Source organism: Oryx dammah, unplaced genomic scaffold (assembly GCF_014754425.2).
Source record: "Oryx dammah isolate SB20612 unplaced genomic scaffold, SCBI_Odam_1.1 HiC_scaffold_2, whole genome shotgun sequence".
Classification (NCBI taxonomy): Eukaryota; Metazoa; Chordata; class Mammalia; order Artiodactyla; family Bovidae; genus Oryx; species Oryx dammah.
The window spans coordinates 140887020-140911404 of record NW_024070186.1 but is presented as its reverse complement, the minus strand read 5'-3'; positions in this window follow the sequence as shown (position 1 = coordinate 140911404).

The following is a 24385-nucleotide window of genomic DNA, read 5'->3' as shown; positions in this document are numbered from 1 at the left end:
CACAACTTCTCATTTTAAATAAAATTCTGGGAATTCCTGAATATATGTGTCATTATCCTTGAAAATCATTGATAAACCTGTTAATACAACAAATTATCTATGCTGTGCTAAGTTGCTTCAGTCGTGTCTGACACTTCTCAGCCCCATGGACTGTAGCCCACCAGGATCCTCTGTCCATGGGGATTCTCCAGGAGAGAATACCGGAGTGGGTTGCCATGCCCTTCTTCAGGGGATCTTCCCAGGCCAGGGATCAAACCTGTGTCTGTCATATCTCCTGCATTGGCAGACAGTTTCTTTACCACTAGCACCACCTGGGAAGCCCAGCAAAATATCTATATTTAGAACATGCATTATTATCCCACTTCATAAAATAATGAAACCTAAGAACATATCTCCCATTCTTTATAACCCACAAGGAACAAATATAGGAGGGAAAACTTAACTAAACAAGGTAGCATATTAAAACAATTATCAAAACAAAGATGGAGCTTCACTATAATCATCACTACCAACTGAGCAACAAATCAAACACTGAGATAGCATAATAGAGAAAAATCAGTGCTTAGGGACCAAGGCAGGTTACAGTCACAATGGGATTTTGCAAAAATATAAGTCAAAGTAAAAAGACTGTTCTTGAATACAAATAATACAGTTTCTTTTAATAACCAGCTAAATATTAATGTTTTGAGACTCAAAACTTTCAATAAAATAAATATAAACATTATAATTTATATATCCATAAGCCACACTTGGAACTATGTTTCCTAAAAGTTTAGATGTAGTGGTAATAACATATCTCTAGGGAATGTCTTTTTCTTTTGTTCACAGATATTATTACCAAAGAAAAACCTGAGTTCACAAACAAATCTTTAGGCTTCCAAGAAAATTGCATTATTTTTTATATTGGCTTATTAAATAGGACAATAAAATAAAACAGTTACTTTAAAACACATCTGATTAGTTTTTGTGCATTTTTATAATCTATGAATGATATTAGCAATAACAAATATATATTAGCTTCAGAGCAATTATTACTTAATATGCAACTTAAGGCCATGAAACAATACCACAGTTCTTTTCAAATCAAATACCTAACAGAATAGCAGAAAACCCTTCATTAAAACACTAATTTCTTCTTATTGATGGGGACACGAAATAGCTGTATAACTATCATAACCACCAGAAATCTGAGCTTATAGCCAGCTAATTTAAGAAACAAGATATGAAATTAGTACCCTGGGGCTGAAAACAAGCACTTAGAATTGAGATGTGACATTAATTAAAGTAAGGAAAGAACTATAATATTACTGTGAAGTAATCATTATGCTAAGGAGGACATATAAAAAGAATTAAAACTGAAGGATAATACCCAATTATCTTGCTCTGAATGAAGTTCAAATGCAGTATCATAATCTTCCAAATGAAAAATTACAGTAGAACTTTTGAAAAGTAATCCACAGTATGCTCAAAATGAAATAAAATGAAAAGGAAACAAACACAGAAATCATAAAATGAAACAATAACAAAATGAAATAAAGTGAGATGAGAATGACTAGAGGTAACCTAACATTAGTAATCACTAGTCCAAAACTTAGTACCTTATAATAAACATTATTATTTCTTGCCAATATGGACTTATAGAAGCATTGAGGAGGGGTATCTATCTTTTTATTTTAGAAATTAGGGAGTGTGGAGAGAGTGAACATGAACTTCTCAAACAGCCTAAATCCATTGGTGCAAAAGGGATTGTTTGTTGGAGGTGCAGAGGGAGAAGGGGATATGAATTAGTGAAAATGCTGGGAAAGAAAATAGAAGGATGAGGTGGGGGAAGAAAAAGATGGAAGAAGATAGGAGGAAATAAATAAAGAATGGATGGGGGAAGAAAAAAAAGGATAAAAAAAAACCAAACAAACCAAAAGACTTTGCTTCAGCCTATGCACCTATCAGCATGGCTGCTGAGCAGTGCAGATGCATACAGTATGGAATAAGGCATGTCTTCCCTTGGTGAATTTGTTCCACCTACAATGTCTCTCAATTCTTGCTCTTAGCTTGTCTGAATTGGCTAAGTCTTCAAGATTCAGTTCAAATCACTCAATCTGCAGGAAGATAGGATAACCTCTCCCATTCCTGGACTATTCAGGCATTTGTTCTTCAACTTATTGTGAGACTAAATCATATGGTGCCTCCTTTATGTCTGGGTGGTTGTTTGTAACAAATAATGAGGACTTGAACTCATTTTCTGTTGATGAAGCAATTCATTTATCCAGTCAAAGACACTGAGCAAGTAAAAGGAAAGTGATGGTACTTCATTTTGAAGAACATCATCACAAGAACTTTATTATTTGTTGCTGAAAGTTTTCGTAAGAACTTTAATAGGTAAGCATGTTAACAAAGGAAAACTGAGGATTTTTCCCAATTTTAGCATTTCTGAGAGATTTTTTTTCCATTTAGATTTGAAAAGTTATTCCTAAAAATTGTGCAGTTATTTCTAGTTCTATTAGTAAAATAAAAGTCATGAATACCATACAACTTAATTTCATTCATCTATTCATTAGTTCAGTCATTAAACAGAATTTGGATAAGTTTTTATATGTGCCTTATATTGAATCGTGTCCTTATTTTAACTGTCAATTAAATAGAACACAGGCTTTGTCTTCTTAGAACTTAAAATCAAGTGAAGAAAATGGCCATTAATCAAGGAAACACACACACTTAAATGTGAATTCACAAACTGAGTATTTGCAAAATGTACTCATAAAGTATGATATTCTTTGAAGTTTAAGCAACAGTTCCACTGATCCTCAATAAGTCTTCACAGGTTAAAAAAAATGATGATAGAACAGAGTTTATATAACTAATAGTGCAGGTGGCTGTTTAAAGACTATGGCCTTGCAATTTTAATTTATTTATCTGATTAGTTTATTTCTCAAGTATGTGTTCAGTTCAGTTCAGTCCCTCAGTCATGTCCAGCTCTTTCCGACCCCACGGACTGCAGCATGCCAAGCCTCCCTGTCCATCACCAACTCCCGGAGTCTACACAAACTTATGTGTTGAGTCAGTCAGTGAACAATTATTTTTTGAGCACTCAGGAGGCTAAATGGGCCAAACAGGTACAAAAATATTAAAAAAAAAAAAAAACCTGACATAGATTTAAACAAAATGTATGAAGTCAAGTGAAATGAAGTTGCTCAGTCGTGTCCGACTCTTTGCGATCCCATGGACTGTAGCCTACCAGGTGCCTCTGTCCATGGAATTCTCCAGGCAAGAATGCTGGAGTGGGTTGCATCAAAACAACAATTACCTAATTGATGCTTAAGTGATAGGAGGAGGGCACGGCAACCCACTCCAGTATTCTTGCCTGGAGAATCCCTCTAGACAGAGAAGCCTGGTGGGCTATGGTCTCCTGCTGCTAAGTCACTTCAGTCGTGTCCGACTCTGTGCGACCCCATGGACAGCAGCCCAACAGGCTCCTCTGTCCCTGGGATTCTCCAGGAAAGAACACTGGAGTAGGTTGCCATTTCCTTCTCCAATGCATGCACGTATGCTAAGTCGCTTCAGTCGTATCCAACTGTGTGACCCCATAGATGGCAGCCCACCAGGCTCCTCTGTCCACAGGATTCTTCAGGCAAGAATACTGGAGTGAGTTGCCGTTTCCTTCTCCGGGGCTATGGTCCATGGGGTTGCAAAGAACTGTATACAAAAGAGCAACCAAGCACAGCACACATTCAGGAAAATAATGTATAATTGTTGAGAAGGAGGTTTTTAGAGCCATGATTATCGAAATAATGAGAAATTGAAGCCTAATATAGGAGTGTATTATAGTGATCTGGGAAAGGTCATGTCAGGGAAGATTTTCTTAAAAGACTCTGTAACCAGAAAAAGGATAATTTATTCAGAAACATTACATGAACCTATCCAAGGAGCTGGTAACAGATCTTAGTCCATAAGGCCACAAAGTTGGACGCAACTTAGCAATTGAACAACAATCTGTGAGAACAGCAGTTGTAACCACTAACCTGGCCATTAGAACAAGAATGGATCTAATATTCTCACTTCTAAGACAGATGTAGTTAAGAATTAAATACAGAGAGGAACTGAAAATAGTGAAGTGGAGTCACTCAGTCGTGTCCGACTCTTTGTGACCCCGTGGACTATAGCCCGCCAGGCTCCTTTGTCCATGGGATTCTCCAGGCAAGAATACTGGAGTGGGTTGCCATTTCCTTCTCAAGTCGATCTTCCCGACCCAGGGATCGAACCCAGGTCCCCCCACATTGCAAGCAGATGCTTTAACCTCTGAGCCACCAGGGAAGCTCACTGAAAATAGAGTTAAAGTTTTTAATATTTTAGTTTAACTTAACCAAGTCCTATAGAATCTGTATCCTGAGTATTTAATGGTAAGTAAAGAATAAAGATGCTAAATGGTGAGTGAGCATGCAGGGGCAGACACTGAAGAGCAGTGCCGCAAGGATAGAATAGGATTTCTCATACAATGTCATTTTCACCTGCCATTAACTAGCAGGTATTCCCGAGCAATATCTGCTTACTTTATAGGTCACTTACAGCAGCAGTTTAAGGGGCTCTGAAAGGCTGGAGAAACCATGCATTCAGAAGGCCTGTGTGCAGTTCAATAGACCAGTGACATGCCTTATGAAGGCAGTCAGAAGACAGATCTGTAGGTTTGCTTCTCCACATTCTGATAACCATGAGTTAATGGGAACAAGGTTTAGGGGGTCTTAGTACGCTAATGGGCTTCCCAGGTGGCTTAGTATGTAAAGAAACTGCTTACAAGAAGGAGACAACAGAGATATGGGTTCAATTCCTGGGTTGAGAAGAACCCCTGGAGGAGGGCTGGCAACCCACTCCAGTTTTCTTGCCTGGAGAATCCCATGGACACAGGAGCCTGGAGGGCTACGGTCCGCAGGGTGCAAAGAGTCGGACGTGACCGAAGTGACTGAGCACAGCATTGAGCACATTCCCAAGCAAATGTAACACTGACCCAGAGGAGTCATTATTCCAGACTTCCTTCCATTTTTTTTTCACATTTTTCCTGCAGGGAAATTTTGTCTTCAAATGAAATCAATAGACAGAATGAGTAAAGGTTATTAGGAAAAAAGAAAAAACGCAGAGGTGTTCTGTTTGAAGATGTGGAAGTCCTGGGAAACCCTCTGCTCTTTTTGGCCTGCTCTTCACTGTCCTACTCTCCCTATCCCCCCAAAAGTCATTGCTCAGAGGTTCACTGGGACAGCTCCTGATTAACCACTCTTCAGTTCTTTTAGCATCACTGAGATAGGCTAAGCCACATCTTGTGCCACCCTCGTTAGATTTAAGAGTCAGCCTTTGGCACAGATGACACCTCCACTGTTGTTACTAACTTGTTCCCTCAACAGAGCATTAACACCGACCCTTGTAAACTAAGGGTTATATCCCAAGAGACCCATTAGCACATGATTACATTTGTATTCCCAATCAACTTTAGAAACAATCATGTAAAACCAACTACAATTTACAAATGATATTTTTAAATGTGCGGTATAGAACAAATGATATATTGCTTTTCAAAGCCAACATTCTGTTTAAAGAATGGAGGTTTTACACAGGATAAAGGACTTTTAAAGAATAACATGAGAAGAAGAATAAGAGAACAGATGTTTGATGTTGCTCTCAAGTTTGTATATGCCTGGAGATTCTCAAGGGAAACTTGCCATACACTTCTCTCAAAATTTGAGCAGAGAATCAGGATCTTGGGGAATTAGGTGTAATCTGAAAGAGAAACTTAAAGGATAAATATTATGGGATTATATTATGGAACTATTTATTATAGTTTATAAATTATCATAAACTTGGAGGTGTTTGGTTCATAGGAACTCATAAACTATCTAGTTAGAATATATTATGGAAACACAGACTTTAAAAGGGAGAAAAGTGAGGGATGAAAAAAACAGCAAAATTAGCTAACTTATATAAGTGATTATAACTCAACAGTAAAGTCAGAGAATGAGGTGGTACCTTTATACTGTCTCAAGTCTAAAATAAAGCAAGTAGTATAAAGCTGATGTCATATAATTTGAAGTGAAGGCTATCTAATAATGTTATTCACAGAAAAAAAAAAAACAACTAATATTTGCACTGACTTTCCAGAAGGTCAATCAAAGCAAAAGAGGCATTAAGACTCAAAACCAGAGATAAATAATTGGACAAAAATTCCACATCATATTCATAATGCAGTCTAATTCTCACTGTTTAGGATAAATTGATTAAAAGCACACATTATATAAATTACAACAAATACTGTCAGCAGTAACTGTCAGTAGTTTCCCTGAAGTGACAAAATACCTTATTTCTGGGATGAGGGAACAGGGAAGTCAAATACTCAAATATGAATAGCAATACTTTATCAGTCATTTTCCAAGTAAGAATAATATTCCTATTACAAACAAAAATAAAAAAGCTAGTTTAGTTCACAAGCTACCTTTGCAGCTCACAAGCAAGCTACCCTTGCTTCTTGCTCAAGATAATTATTCTATCTTTGTTTGCAGCAGAAATGATTTGTACACATTATAGTTTCAATTTTGTTACACTGAATATTAAAAATGTATAGTCAAGTGTTGAAATGCAAAACTATACTGTATTTTACTGCTTCTTAAAAAACATTCTTAAATTAAAATTGCCTTTTTTCTCCCTGATATTATATGATAGGGAAGAATCAAGTGACCACAAGAACAATTTCACACCATTGTTTGATTCCTGCTTAGGGGGCCAGTTTTGCCCACCTCTGCTTTGCACCACTAGTGAAAAGATCAATACACTGAAAAAGTCCAATTACTGTCTAAGTATTATTATGAATACAGCTTCTCTAACTCTCACATCCCCTGAAAATTTTAGGCCATGGATCTAGAGTATTTCCTCTATGTGACAACCACTGGATAGGTTTTCAATTTTAAAAGCTCCAATATCTTATACTAACTCAGATAAAGCAGTTTTGTGGAAGAATAGTCATATGCAGGAAAATAACGTGTTCTAGGTTCAGGAACATGTATAGGAAAGCAACAGAATGCACTGTATTCTTTATAATCCTATGAAGTCAGTTCTAAGTGTAAGTAGCTTAAGGAGGTCGCAAAATATATATTTTATTAATACCTGTTATTGATTCTAGAGTGTACAGATGAATCCGAGGCGACGTGTTCCATCTTTCTGTCCAATCTCCTATCATAATCTGCTTTGGGCATTCTTTATGATCTGCACTATTCTTTAAGCTTGACCACTTGCTTATAGGTGATAAGGCCTGATGGTGACAGACTGATACAGCTATCTCTTCATACATTTCTTAAATGGAGTTTCTCAGGACCCATATCATCTGGCAATCAGTGTCACAAAATAACTGCCAGAGAGAAGTGCCTGCAGCCTTTGAAGTATGAGAAGGAACTGAGACATTTCAATTCACTTTGAGGTGTATTTAAGGTACATCCCAGCTGCCTGTTATGGTTCAATTTTATTTCACATAGGAAATCAGCACTATCGATAGAAGTTGTAATAGAAACAAATAAGAGAAAAAACGAGAAGGACGGGTCAGGCCTTCAGAAAAATAGTCACTTTTTTAAGCTGCTTCTTTATTCTCCATAAGCAAATATATATATATATATAATTTTCTAAATACAAAATCCAGAATTTACGACAGAATATACGGGGGGAAAAAGCAAAATATATTTTAGGTAAGAAAGGAAAACTGAGATAGTAAGGGAGAAAAGAATGGCAATGTAAAAATATAATACAATAACTCATTATATAATACATCTTTAAAAAGGGCAAAAAAATCTTCAAATGTTAAAAACAGTGAATTTTGTTTTAACACAGAAAGTAAACAGAAAATTAAATTTTTGTGTGACATGGAATTATGTTACATAAAGTGATAATGTATTAAAGTTGTTCAGCTATTTAAGATATTAATAAAACAGGCTTGAAACAATTATTGTGTGATTCATTAAATTAATGGTTCAATAATTCACACAATAAACATTAATCTACTAAGCCAGAAGATATCTATCACACTTTATGTCCAATGATTACAGACCTCAGTTTTTGCTTTAGAAAATGCACAAACCAATGAGAGAACAGAGAATCTCCTTAGACCACTTGAGCTCTGAGTATTGAATTCTCCATGCCTTCCTCACTTTCCTCAAACCTCAAACAGTCCTTCTCACCTCCTTACAATTGTCTGATGAATGGGCCTCTAAAGTTGCAAAACATGGGGAACATGTGTATACCTGTGGCGGATTCATGTTGATATATGGCAGAACCAATACAATATTATAAAGTAATTAACGTCCAATTAAAATAAATAAATTTATACTAAAAAAAGAAATAGTAAAGTCAGAAGAAAACTTTTGCCTTCATCATCCATCCAATCTATCAGCTATCTGGTTTCTGAACCACCTACTTTGGCTCTCTCCTTGCTCCACCTCTGTATCTGATCCACCATGACCTGTACTATAATCCACAATTTCTCCCTCCTTGAATCACTTTACTTCTGGAGCAATCCTCTCTTGCTTCTCCATTTCAGTCTTCATTGCTCTTGTGAAATGATCTTCATCTTCCAGACCTCCACGTGCTGGAATGTCCTGAAACTTAGCCTGGGATCTTTTCTGCCATTCATTTTCCCTCTCACATCCAAACCCACAGCATTAAATAATGTCTCTGTGTTTTTAATTTTTAATGTACAATTCTAGTCCAAATCTCACTATTGAAATAAGGATTTCTATTTTAAAAGAGCAGTACTGTATGAACCATAAAATAAAATAGAATAATTGACACTTGCAAAAATATAATCACTACAATTTGTTATTCCCAGGTGGCTCAGTGGTAATGAATCCACCTGCCAATGCAGGAGACTTGGGTTCAATCTTTGGGTCAGGAAGATCCTGGAGAAGGAAATAACAAACTGCTCCACTATTTTTGCCTGGAAAACTCCATGGACAGAGGAGTCTAGTAGGCTACAGTTCATGGAATCACAAGAGTCAGCCACGACTGAGCCGTTAAACAACACCAATTTCCTTTCTCAGATCAAAGCAAGCATGTGCTTTTTTTTTTTTTGGGGGGGGGACAATAATCCTTTCCTTGAAACTGTAGTTTATGAATTAACTTTGTTGCTTTTTAAACAAAGCACACAAATTTTTTTTCCTGAAATAATATTTGCATTGGATTTCCTCTTTGTATAGTACTTAGATATACCCCTTTATTCGACTGGTGGTATAAAACACACACTATACCTGAACACTTTTTTCCTAAGTTTCTGATACTCTAATCAGTTCTGTGATTACTGCAGTATGTACTCAAAGAACTGAGGCTACTAGTTTAAAGTATTACATTTGCTCTACCCATAAATATTAAGAGTCAGTATTCAGTCACGTATTCTTTTCCCCCATCTCAAGAACAGTGTTTGATGATACTTTGTTGTAGAAAAGATGCCGTCTCCAAATAAACGTTTTAATAAAATCTTAGAATATAATATTTTCAAAAAATAATTCACAGAATATATTCCCCACTACTTTTATTAAAAGTCTAGAATTATAATAATTTGATGTTTTAATATCATAATTTATAAAACATGTTGGGAAATATTTTTTTCATTACATTCTTGAATTTGAAGAATGACTATACGTGTGTGATATTTCATGCTTAGTATGAATTTTAGACAAGAAATACACACTCTATTTCTCCTTTACCTATCCTAACTGTTATTCTGTGTTTAGGGCAACTCTCTTTGAATTTTAAGTGAGATTCTATATGCCAAATATTGTGTTAAGAGCTGGGGAATAAGGAGATGAATTCCTGTCCTCAGAAAGTTAATAAAAATGGAAAACAAAATAATACTAGGATTGAATCAATGGATTGACTATGCATTTATCTGAAAGTTCAAGCTTAATGAGTAAGCTTTCAGATGTTCAACAAGTTGTTAAAAATCTTACAGTCATGTAAAAAATAAGATGAAAGAAATAATTCAATGGAAGGAGTATTATCACTAAATTTTAACAATCACTTTATTTCAACAAACACTAAAATAAAATAAGGGATAGAATGTTAGTGATTAAAAATAGAATTACTGTAATTTGCCTCTATTCAGGAAAAAAAGTTCATTTTCATCTTATGAAAGGTAACTCATTAATTTAGAAAATATTTATATTAAAATATTATATATATATATATAGGCTTCCCAGGTGGTTAAGAACCTGGCTGCCAGTGGTAAAGAATTTAAGAGAAGTTGGTTTGATCCCTGGGTCAGGAAGTTCCCATGGAGTAGGGCATGGCAACCCACTCCAGTATCCTTGCGTGGAGAATCCCATGGACAGAGGAGTATGCTGGGCTACAGTCCATGGGGTCTCAAAGAGTCAGACACAACTGAAGCAGTTTCACACACACACACACACACACACACACACACACACTGACACATTTCAAATATTTGAATTGCCTTTTTCAAGAGTTTCCAATAAGAGCAGAACCGTATTTAATTAGCCATTCAAATGATGAATCTTAAACAGTAGAATGGTATCTTACTCATACCATGCCTATCATTAGAAAGTATTTTAAAAGCTAGATGTTTTCTTTCCAATTAAATCTAATTATATATTTCAGAAATTGCAAAAAGCATTCTTACCTTTTTATAGTAGCAGTGAGCCTAGCAACTAAACAGTCTTTGCATATATGTTATGTTACTTTTATACTTATTTAGTCACCAGAAACAAATACTAAAAATAAAACTAGAAACTATAACCATAGTCAAAGACATTATTTTATTTATTATTTCTGAAATTTAATATTTTGTGTTCTAGACAGTCCTCCAAATCCAACTGAAAATAAGAAGTTTCAAGAGCTATGCCAGTAAAGAATTTTAGATCCAGGCAGAAATAAATGTCCTTATCCCAAATTCTATGCTATCTTCACAACAAGTTAGAAATTAGAACATCCATCTACTGTGTGACTTTCAAATATTGGCCCACTTATACAACTTAATAATTTAATTCACCTTAAAATCCACCTTTTTTATACAGTTTTTATCTCTGCTTGATAAGAAAAAAAAAGCTACAGCACTTAATTTCATAGCTAGAGATTTTCAATTAGCATACTCATTTTTGACAACCATTTGGATAGTAGTTTGATTGCTTCGGTATAGCTTCAAAATTAAAAGTGCCATTGATGGCCAAATGTATTCTAGATTGCTGTTTTTCAAGTTTTACAAGAGAAATTAAACTGTGAAAGTAATTCAGTTGTCTAAAAATATGGCCTGACCTTGCAGAATTCCTGAGTAAGACTTAAAGCTTGCACACAGTACATTTTAACAAATGTCCTTTGAAAAAAAAAATGTATGAGCCAAATTACATTTTAAAAATATGTGATTCTGAATCAATTAAACAATTTGACTTTTCAAACATAAGGGCATTTTTTGTGAGGTAATATTAAAAAATGAACAAAATAAGTAAACAGGATTGAAATAAACTACATAATTATTCTTAGACTACAGGTGCTTAACTCAGTGAACACGTATTTCCAATCACCATGTGCAATGTATGTGTTCCAAGGCCCTATAATCTATGTTGGGAATATCGAAATGTTTGTTAAAAATACAAACAAGCAATAGAACAATACTAGGTAAAACCTAAGTGGTACGTTATGAATAAGATTCTGAAGAGACCAGATTAAAGAAAATAAACAGAATGTTTACTACAACATATATATTTAAATCCTAGGAATTTACCAAGGTTGATGCAAAGTCAGTTCATACCATATCCACTAGGTAGTGCTAAAGAGATAAGGCTCAAAATACCAATTATGAACGCACTTGATGAAGAGTTTGCCTTTCTGCTGAGCATTTTCTCTAAACTGTGTTATATCCACAATCACTTCTGTAAACTCCTTAAGACTATAGTCCTGCCTTGAAAGCTTATGTGAAGCAAATACAATGTATTGGGACTCGGACAAAGTTATTTTTACACTGAATAAACAAAGCCAAGTTCTACTCAAAACAGAAACTAAATAGAAAACACAGCAACTGAGGGGATTATTATGTTGGGAGAAAAACGTAGGCCGAGATCCTGGGCTGGAAAGCCCCTTTTCAAACTTAACGTGGTTGTGGCTCATTAGTTGCTAAGTTGGATTCTTGTGAACCCATGGACTGTAGCCCACCAGGCTCCTCCGACCATGGGATTTTCCAGGCAAGAATACTGGAGTGGGTTATCATTTCCTTTTCCAGAGAAACTTCCCAACCCAGGGATTTAACCCATGTCTCCTGTACTGCAGGTGGAATCTTTACTGCTGAGTCACCAGGGAGGCCCTAAGACAGAATGTTCTGTCCTTAGTCAACAGTGAAATCAAAAGGGACATGATGTTACCTCGTTGTGGGTTCTGTATTTTTCTGCTCCACTACAGACTAGATTTTAATGCCGGACAAGTCATTCAACCTTTCTGCGCCTCAGCTGTCTTATTTTTCCAAATGGAAAGGATTAATCAAAGCTATCCCACATTATGGTAAGTGTAACATGAGACACTGCATGTGAATAAGACTAATAAATACAAAAGGAAGCCACTTCATATGGCTGTTATTGCTAGACATTTTAAGACCTCCAGTAACCCCTAAACAAGATAGATTACTATCAAATAAATATGAAAAGAAGTGCCTTACTGATTTTAGATTTTACCCTTAGCCACTTTTTAAAGCAAAAATGATAAAGCAATATTACAATGGATATGATTTTCTTATTATTACTACTTCAGAACTTGAATAAATGAAGATTTACTGTGAGAATAATTTTTGAAAAATAGTTTTTAATCCAACCAAATTGTTTTGCAAAGATTGACTCAGAACAAAAACATCATTTTAGCAATTGCTATGGAACACTTGTGAACAGCCCCTGATTTATTTGAAAACTAGAGAATTTGATATCTAAATCTGTAGTGGGTATTTATCTTTTTCTTTTTTTCCTTCTTTATTACATGTCTTGATATCTTATTTTCTCCTCAATGATAAATCCTGTTTTGTTTCTTATTATTCTTACGATATTTTTTCTACTCTAATTAAAAGCAATAAAAGGAAAGTTTTCTAACAGACTCAAAATTAAACACAAATAGAGTACTAAGTTTCCAAAAGTATCACTATAAATAAAATATTTAGAGGAAATGACTAGTGTGATGGAGCTGATTTGCAGTTATTTGTTATAATAGAAAATTATAACATAGGCAGTATTTTACCTTTTTTTTTTTTTTTGGCCATGTCAAGGTATGTGGGATGGCAGTTCCCCAGCTAGGAAGTGAACCTGCAACTCCTACTATAGACGTGCAGAGTCTTAACCACTGGGCTGCCAAGGAAGTCTAGATAAAGGTAATATTTTAAAACACTATTCTCCTCAGTTAGCTTTTTTTTTTACTTTTTACATTTCTGTGAATCACTATGGATTATTTTTACTTGGATAAATAATATATCAGATCAAAGGCACAGTCTATAAAAGAAGGAAGGACTAAACTGGACTTCTTTAAGATTAAAATTTCTGTTCTGCCAAAGGCATTGTGAAAAGAGTAAGAAGAAAAGCCACAGACTTGGAGAAAAATCTGCAAAAGACACATCTGATAAAAGACTGTCATCCAAACTATACAAAGAAATCCTATAAGTCAACAATAAATAAATGAATAACCCAACTGAAATATAGGGCAAACACCTTAAGAAATACTTCACCAAAGAAGACACACAGATAGAAAATAACCATATGAGAATTTCTATACTTCCTAGGTCACCAGGAAAATGTAAATGTTCAGTCCTGTCTCTTTGCAAACCCTGTACTGTAGCCTGCCCAGGTTCCTCTGTCCATGGGATTTCCCAGACAAGAATACTGGAGTGGGTTCCCATTTCTTCTTCCAGGGCATCTTCCTGACCCAGGGATCCAACCCGTATCTCCTGTGTCTCCTGCCCTGGCAGGCAGATTCTTTAGCACTGAGCCACCTGGGAAGCCCATACACCTGTCAGAATGGTCAAAGTCCAGACACTGACCACATCAATGCTGGAGAGGATGAATAAGAAGTGACAGGAACATACAGCACTGTCTATGGCAATACAAAAGGGAATAGTCACCTTGGAAGACATTTTGGGCTCTTTTAAAGAACTAAACCTACTCTTACAATGTGGTCCAATAATTAAACGTCTTGGTATTCATAGAAAAGAGTTAAAAACTTATGTCCACACAAAAAGTTAAACAGGAATGTTTATAGCAGCTTTACTTACGACTGCCAAAACTTGTCCTTCAGCTGATGAATGGATGAACTGTGGTAAATCCAGCAAACAGAGTGTTTTTCAGTGATAAAAAGAAGTGAGTTATCAAGTCATGAAAAGTCAGAGAGGAAACTTCAGTACATATTATGAAGTGAGAGAAGGCAAGCTGAAAAGGCTACATACTGTATGATCCCAACTATAGGACAGTTCTGGAGAAGGCAATACTATGGAGACAGTAAAAATGTCAGTGGTTGCCAGTGGTTAGTGAAGGGGGAGAATAAGGAGGCAGAGCACAGAGGATTTTCAGAGCAGTGGAAATACCCTGCATGCTAATATAATGATGGGTATGACAGGGATTGAATAGGATAGTCATACACATTATACAGGTAGTTGCAGAAGTCCCAGTAAGGGCTTATAGATAGAAAGGGAAATCTAGGAAGCTCTGGGAGACCACTGTAAGTTAATGATCACTCAAGAAACATTGCAGAATGAAGCAAGATTGCTTAACTGTAAAGCACAAGATAAGCCCTAGGTCATTAAGTGAAAGAAAAATGCTACCACTCTTCTGTCAATTTGCATAAAATAAGCTTTATGACAGTCCTAGTTTGACTGCACAGGGTCAGACATTCTCTTGTCTGATAAGAAGGAGGAGCTAGTGATGTAAGTCTGACAGCTACTCAAGGAATGAAGATGAAGGTGGTCTTTTCACCCTACCCCACTTGCCTTTGATTGTAGCCCACACTTAATCTTCAGGGCAGAACCCCCTTGCCTACCCACCTGCATCTCCCAGCGTCCAATATTAATAAATCTACTTCTTGTCACTCACTTTGATTCTTACTGAATTCCTTCTTTGCTGAGACACAAAGAACCCAAGCCTCAGTAAGTCCAGACACCAGGTCAGTGATTCTAATCAAAAGACAGTGGGTTCAAGTCCACACCTGAGTTTCGACTGGGTTTGAGTCCTGGCACATGGGATCAAGTCCCAATTGGAGGTGCATGGTTTCAGACAGATGTCATTAAATACTTTTCCAAACCCACAGAAGGTACAACACCAAAAGGGAATCCCTCATGTAACCTACTAATTTGGGTGATAATGACCTGTCTGTACAATAGGTTCATGAACTGTAACAAGGGCACTGTTCTGATGAGCGGTGTTGATAATGAAGGAGGGCATGTGTTTATGGGGACCAGGGGTACTGTATGTGGGAAGTCTCAGCACCTCTGCTCAATTTTGCTGTGACCCTAAAACTTATCTTAAAAAAAAATGTCTGTTTGAGAAACATCTTAAATAATATACTGGCAAAGCACCTTTTAACAGAGAAAAATCTAAAGACGGTAAAAAATCATCTCCATATCTACTATTCAAACTATTCATAATTGCTAAACATTCTTCCAAACCGTTCTATCTCCTCCTCCTCTCTCTCTCTTTTTCTCTCTTTGCTATCTCTCAAACACACACATACACACACACATACACTTATGGGAATATGGTATGGGTGTACAGTTTTACATACATGGATTCATGATAGCATACCACGCTGATACCCTTATTTTACCATAAGCATGATTCACTAGATATAACGTGAAGATCCTATCAATTTTCCACTAATATAAATAATTTCACAATGAACAATGACTATTCATTAATATTACAAATATCTCTTTAAGGTAAATTCCTAGAAGTTGAGTCCCTGGAACAAAATGTATGTACGTCACAGATTAGCTTCAGAGAATTGATGTCAATTTACATGCACATCTATAATTTATGAGAGTAAATAGTTTTCTACTCTTGTAAGTGAAGAGTTGTATCGGTGTTTTAAAATATGCAATATAACAAATGTTATTGCTGAATTTTGCCAATAATAATGAGATGCTGCATCTTTTCGATGGACTTTTGTAATTTGTTTTTTCATTAATTACTTGCGTTTTATTTGTCTCATTGATTTCATGCATTCATGTAAATTGAGGACATCCCCATCACTAGCATTTCTTGCCAGTTCTATCTCTATTTGTAGCCCAGACCCCATGAATCGCAGCATATCCATCACCAACTCCCGGAGTTCACTCAAACTCATGTCCATCAAGTTTAATATATTGATGGGTATGACAGGGATTGAATAGGATGGTTATACACATTATAGAGGTGGTTGCAGAAGTCCCAGTAAGGGCTTGTAGATAGAGAGGGAAACCTAGGGAACTCTGGAAGAGTGGTGCCATCCGCCCATCTCATCCTCTGTCATCCCCTTCTCGTCCTGCCCCTAATCCCTCCCAGCATCAGGGTCTTTTTCAATGAGTCAACTCATCACATGAGGCGGCCAAAGTATTGGAGTTTCAGCTTCAGCATCATTCCTTCCAATAAACACCCAGGACTGATCTCCTTTAGGATGGACTGGTTGGATCCCCTTGCAGTCCAAGGGACTCTCAAGAGTCTTCTCCAGCATCACAGTTCAAAAGCATCAATTCTTCGGCGCTCAGCTTTCTTCACAGTCCACCTCTCACATCCATACATAACTACTGGAAAAACCATAGCCTTGACTAGACAGACCTCTGTTGGCAAAGTAATGTCTCTGCTGTTGAATATGCTATCTAGGTTGGTCATAACCTTCCTTCCAAGGAGTAAGTGTCTTTCAATTTCATGGTTTCAATCACCTTCTGCAGTGATTTTGGAGCCCCCCAAAATAAAATCTGACACTGTTTCTACTATTTCCCCATCTATTTGCCATGAAGTGATGGGCCAGATGCTATGATCTTGGTTTTCTGAATGTTGAGCTCTAAGCCAACTTTTTCACTCTCCTCTTTCACTTTCTTCAAGAGGCTTTTTAGTTCCTCTTCACTTTCTGCCATAAGGGTGGTGTCATCTGCATATCTGAAGTTATTGATATTTCTCCCAGCAATCTTGATTCCAGCTTGTGCTTCTTCTAGCCCAGCGTTTCTCATGATGTATTCTGCATGTAAGTTAAATAAGCAGGGTGACAATATACTTGCCTTGACATACTCCTTTTCCTATTTGGAACCAGTCAGTTGTTCCATGTCCAGTTCTAACTGTTGCTTCCTAACCTGCATATAGGTTTCTCAAGAGGCAGGTCAGGTGGTCTGGTATTCCCAACTCTTTCAGAATTTTCCACAGTTTATTGTGATCCACACAGTCAAAGGTTTTCGCATAGTCAATAAAGTAGAAATAGATGTTTTTTCTGAAACTCTCTTGCTTTTTTGATGATCCAGCAGATGTTGGCAATTTGATCTCTGATTCCTCTGCCTTTTCTAAAACCAGCTTGAACATCTGGAAGTTCACGGTTCACGTACTGCTGAAGCCTGGCTTGGAGAATTTTGAGCATTACTTTACTAGTGTGTGAGATGAGTGCAATTGTGTGGTAGTTTGAAAATTCTTTGGCATTGCCTTTCTTTGGGATTGGAAAGAAAACTGACACTTTCCAGTTCTGTGGCCACTGCTGAAGTTTTCAAATTTACTGGCATATTGAGTGCAGCACTTTCACAGCATCATCTTTCAGGATTTGAAATAGCTCAACTAGAATTCCATCACCTCCACTAGCTTTGTTCATAGTGATACTTCCTAAGTCCCACTTGACTTCACATTCCAGGATGTCTGGCTCTAGGTGAATGATCACACCATAGTGATTATCTGGGTCGTGAAGCTCTTTTTTGTACAGTTCTCCTGTGTAATCTTGCCACCTCTCCTTAATATCTTCTGCTTCTGTTAGGTCCAGAGCATTTCTGTCCTTTATCGAGCCCATCTTTGCATGAAATGTTCCCTTGGTATCTCTAATCTTATTGAAGAGATCTCTAGTCTTTCCCATTCTGTTGTTTTCTTCTATTTCTTTGCATTGATCATGGAGGAAGCTGTTCTTACCTCTCCTTGCTATTCTTTGGAACTCTGCATTTAGATGCTTATATCTTTCCTTTTCTCCTTTGCTTTTCACCTCTCTTCTTTTCACAGCTATTTATAAGGCCTCCCCAGATAGCCATTTTGCTTTTTTGCATTTCTTTTCCATGGGTATGGTCTTGATCCCTGTCTCCTGTACAATGTCTAGACCCTCCGTCCATCATTCATCAGTTGCCCTATCAGATCTAGTCCCTAATATCTATTTCTCACTTCCACTTTATAATTGTAAGCGATTTGATTTAGGTCATACCTGAATGGTCTAGTGGTTTTCCCTACTTTCTTCAATTTAAATCTGAATTTGGCAATAAGGAGTTCATGATCTGAGCCACAGTCAGCTCCCGGTCTTGTTTTTGCTGACTGTATAGAGCTTCTCCATCTTTGGCTGCAAAGAATATAATCAATCTGACCTCAGTGTTGACCATCTAGTGATGTCCATGTATACAGTATCATAGTTTCAAGTTCTTTGATAACTTAAGTTTAATAACTTAATTCAAACTCTGCCAAGGTTTGTGAAGTCCTACATCACATCATTTCTGACCACTCTTCTTCTGTATATTCATTATTCATTGTTATACAAAAGTATCACCAAATATGAGGTCTTAATAAGAAGCTTTTATTTCACCCCATTTCTGAGGGTCAGTAGTCTGGGAGGACCTTAGCTGAGCAGTTCTGGCTCAAGGTCTTTAAAAAGTTTCAGTCAAGCTGTTGGCTATCGTTATAATCTCAGACTAGTGTGGCAGTAGAAGACACACTCAAGGCTCCCTCACGTGGTTGTTGGCAGGAGTACTTCCTCTTTACTTCCTCTCCATGAGAGCATCTCCATGGGCTGCTCACAATATGGTTTTCCCCAGAGCAAATGATTCAAGAGAAAGAAAAAATAGTAACCGAGAAGGAAGTCACAGCATCTTTTAAAACTTTATCTCAGAAGTAATGTACATTAATTTTGTTGTATCTTACTGGTCATATAAACCAATCCCTGCCCAATACAGATGACACAGCAGGCGTCATCAATGATCATCAGGGATGCTGATAATCAGGGGTCATCATCAATGGCAGCCTATTAACACCCCTTTCTAACTATATTCCGGTTGCTGGACCCTCTTTCTATGCCTTATATAATCCAAGCTATCTCTGTTCTTAGGAACTTTGCATTAGCTGTTTGTTTGCCTGGAACAATTTTCCTCAGGTCATAACATGATTTCTTGTAATGTATCATTCAGTTCTTAGTTCAAATGTTGTTGTTGCTGTTGTTCAGTCACTAAATGGTGTCTGACTCCATGGACTGTAGCCTGCCAGGCTTCTCTGTTCATGGGGTTTCCAGGTAAGAATACAGGAGTGGGTTCCCATTTCCTACTCCAGGGTATCTTCCTGACCCAGGAATTGACCCCGCATCTCCTACATGCATCTCCTGCATTGCAGGCAGATTCTTCACCAATGAGCCACCAGGGAAGTTCAAACGTAATGTCCCTGAAAAATATTTTTACCACTCTAATTTTGTTTACTTATTAGATTTTTAATTATCTCTTTAGTAGAACATATGTCTCAAGAGAGCGCTAATGCCTAAAAGAAATCGTTGGCAAAAAGTAAGGACTTCTGTAAAAGCATATACATACATGCATAAATGTGCATATGTGCTAAATCACTTCAGTCATGTCCGACTCTGTGGGACACTATGGACTGTAGCTCGTCAGGCTCCTCTGTCCACGGAATTCTCTAGGCAAGAATACTGGAGTGAGTCACCATGCCCTTCTCCAGGGGGATCTTCCCGACCCCAGGATCGAACTCATAGCTCTCCATCTCCTCCACTGACAGGCAGACTCTTCCTCTAGTGCTACGTGGGAAGCCCCAGACACACATAAATACACACACACACACACACACACACACACACACAGTGAGAAAAAATAAGTGTTAGGAAATCTTTTAATGTAACATGTAAGGCAAATAGTTTTCTTGCTTTAATTTTTCCATTTTACATAATTTGCATTTGAGACACATATGTACACAATTTACTACCTAATACTGCATATGTGGGTGTACATATCAAATTATAATTACTGCTTGTAAAAGACTTAGTTAAGTCTCTATGTACATGGGGAGAATGGATGATAGTATTTACTGAAAACTTACCATAGCATCTCCTTAAAAAATAAAAATAAAAACTTTTCTAAATCCTTCTGTGGTTTATAGTAGTCGTATTTCCACAAAAAGAAACTGAGTCACAGAACAGTTCATTAACTTTCCCAAAGTCCCAGAAATAACATGAAAAACAGTTTTTGACCTAGGTTTGGTGGATGTCATAGACATTCTCCTTTGCTGTTTCACTGCATCGTGGAAAGCATGGGTCAACATGCTGAAAATTCCACAAGCATATTTATTTTCTCAGTTGTTATCTCTCGTGTCAAGGAAATATTTCTAAAATTTAATTTTTCATTCTTAAATCTAGCTTGTTTCTCATCAAGATCCGTTAATGATAAAGGAGTCATTAACGCAAAAAAACAAAATGAGTAACACTTGTCAGTGTTCATCTAATTATAAAAACTTAATTTTCCCAAGACAGCAAAATGCATGACCATCTTCCATAGCAGCATAGCATTGTAAGACACAGGCACACATTTCTAGAAGCAATATTCCATTAGCATCTAAAAGAGAACATAACCAACAAATGGAGTATGGTAGATAAAACTTACAAAAGTGTAGAAGTATCATAGAGTGTTTTTTTCTTGATAACAATTTTGAAGCTCATTTAGCTCAAGCTCTTAATTTCATGGAGAGAAATTGACGATTTCATGTATTATTAATTTTAATATTTAATATTTTGAAATACATATTTCTCTGAGATGTATATGTATTTATCCTAATTAACTGTTATTGTACAGCCTCATTAATTATTCTGTTTGTGTATACTGGATTTTTCTAGTATTTGATGACCATTTCCTTCAAATAATCAGCCTTTTGTTAACTTTTCTGAGTTTATTTCCAGTTCCACACAGATCAAGTAAAAGGAAAGTGTCTGATTTCAGTTTTGTTCATTTTTTTAAAATTTATGTAACAAATGGCAAACCATAAATACCATGTGAGTATTTCTTAGACTAAAATTAAAAATAAGGTGAGACTGCAGGGAAGCCTTCCTTGGAAGATTTTACTCCCAATAATAGCTGTTTTGTAAAACTTGGACTTTCTACAGCTGCTGAATTTTTGAGTTTCCTAGGAGACTGTAAGCTAGCGTCACTTTCTTAAAAACGATGAAAGCTCTCTTTAGTCTGGGGCTATGCCTTGTTGGTTCACAAGAATGAATCCTTTGATAAAAAGACTAGACTAGAATGCATGCATTAGATGATGGGACTTAAAATTATCTATGACAGAAATTATATAGAGTGGTGAAAATCACAAAAGACATCCAGATAAATACATAATTATATGTGAGATTCAGGAAACATTTTCCTTAATCAATACCTTTCAGAAAAATAACATCATAAAGAGAATGGTGTCCTTTCTCTTTCTCTTCTCCTCTTTTTCTCTTACTTTCTTTCTTTTTCTCATTTTAAATAAATCCCCAAACTAAAGATAGGTTGATTCACAGAAGCACCTTTATACATTCTTTCACAATACATGGATGATGGTTTCTATGGGAGTTCTTATAACTCAGGAACATTTAATTATAAGGTCATGATATACAAGTATCTCATTTCAAGTATTTTCATTTAGTTTTTCCTTCAAAAAATTATCACAGCTTTACCAACACATGACACTTGACAAATGTTACTGAATTTCATCAAATTTTATTGTAATTGTTTTCATTCATATCTATATGTCATTAGCTAAGTACCAGAGAATCTTACAAATGCCGGTTCATCTACCTTGAAAACGCCATTAAATTTAAAGCTTACTGTACTATACTGGAAGCGCATCATACACAAACTACCACCTGAGAAATTTTATACTTTGAGGGTTTAAGAAATTAAATAACATTAAATTATTAAGTGCTCACAATCTATTAAATTGAGAACTACTGGTGAATAGTGTTTCTAATAAAAATGTTTCTATTCTATTAAATATGTTTATAATTTTAAATATAAAGAATGACTCAAAATCTAAATAAATACTGTGATAGGCAGGATAGTTGAGGCAAGTTGTAGTTACCTACAACCCCAAAGCGTCATACTTGTAACACAAGGTTTTGTTTTGCTTTTGCTTCATCTCCAGTGATGGTCAGCAGGGGGCGCGCTCATCACTGTCACCCAGAGACAGGCTCCTAGACCCGTCCCCTCAACCCACAATCAAAGTGAAAGGAAAAGGGAAAGGAAAAAAAACCTTCAATTGCCTCTTCTCACACTTCATTGGCCAAAACTGTCACATGCCAGACTAAATTTCAGAGGCAGGCAAATACACATTCGAAAAAGGGGAGAGCTGGAAATGTTCATTTAATACCTTGGAAAACTCTCAAAGATATGGCAACAGGTAGTAGTCTTGGATAAGCTAAAAAATAAATATATGATCACATAATTAAAGATCATACATTAATTTTCCTTCTTTGCTTCTTTCAATTGTTTGTGCAAGAATCTTATTCTACTCTCCATTCTAGGCCACTTTTGTTCTGGTACACTGTTCTGACTTTGTTTGAAAATGTTTACATGAATTACATTACATGGCAGTATTAATTAGTGAACCATAGATAATTTTTACCTGTCAAAAATAGTAAAAACAGTGTTTTACTATAAATCTAAATTATAAATTGGGAAATAAAATTTTATATTGTTAAGTATCTGTAACAAGAATAATCCCTAAGAAAAGCAATTTTTTAGTCCTTACTAGGGGCTTTCCATTTCCCTGTTAAATCTTCACAACACTATAAATAATATACTTCTCTCATTATTTTTCAGATTACAAAACCAAGGCATGGGCAAATTCAAAAAATTTCCCAAACAACTGGTAAACAGTGAAGATGGCATTCCTATGTGGGCAATTTGATTCCAGAGTTAGAAAACCAGGAATTATATTGAATCCACATAGGTTTGTTTGAGAACATGCATGTTTCAATAGAAGCGGGCTACCATGCACTGCTTATGCTTTTGAAAATAAAAATGGTATCTAAGTAATCATTATCATAGAATGAAACACACAAGGGAAATAAAACATAGTGTCTATTTTATAATTAGCTATGATTATGTGTTTGTTATATTTTTCATACACATTTTCCCATGTTCAATCAAAATATACTCATTGTCTATTATCTGTACATCTTATGGGCATGTTTTCCTTTGCATATTATATTTTAGGCAAAACTGCATCATGTTATTTATTTGCATAATTCTAAGGTTAAAATTAGATGTGTGTGAATGTATTTTGTAAAAATTAAAAACTATATACTCAGCTTATTGTTATTCTTTTTGTAATTTCTAGAAAAATGATGGTATGGTACATTACAATCACAGTGGGTCCTCATATACCACCAGGATAATATTTAGATTTCACTGAGGGCTAAGGTTAGGAATATTACAGCATAGCCAGTAAACCAAGGTCACAGATCAAAAGAAGTCTTGATGTGAGAAAGGCTAAAGGGTAAAATGAAAAAGAATGAAGAAAAAATAAAAAGAAGAAAAGAAGGAAAAAAAAGTATAGCAATAAATACAAAAATGCATAATGCTTTATCCGTGATGGTCAGTAGACACAACATACTAGAAATCATGGCAAGTTACAGCTACAGCAAAAGAAGCTGGAATACAGGTGACTAGAGACTAGAGAGATTTTTTTTTCTTTGAAAGAAAAAAAAGAAAGGAATGTTGAGGGGGTGGGAAGAGAAGGAGGGGAAGGGAGAAAGAGGGACAGGGGGAAGAAAGAATGGAAAAAAATGGCAAGATAAGTGAAAGTGTCATGACTAAAGTACAGTCAATCATTACAAGTAATGACTCTATAGCAGGGTGGTTGGGTGAATTTGAATAACTATTACAAATTTTAGCCTGAGGGAAAAGAGGAACTGAGGACTACTACCAAACATTGCTTTGGCACTTGAAAACAGTCTAAAGCTAGCAACTTTCACATTTCTTTAGGCCTATCTCATTGTTCAGTTCAGTTCATTTCAGTTGCTCAGTCGTGTCCAACTCTTTGTGACCCCATGAATTGCAGCACGCCTACCTGTCCATCATCAACTACCGGAGTTCACTCAAGCTCACGTGCATCGAGTCAGGGATGCCATCCAGCCATCTAATCCTCTGTTGTCCCCTTTTCTCCTG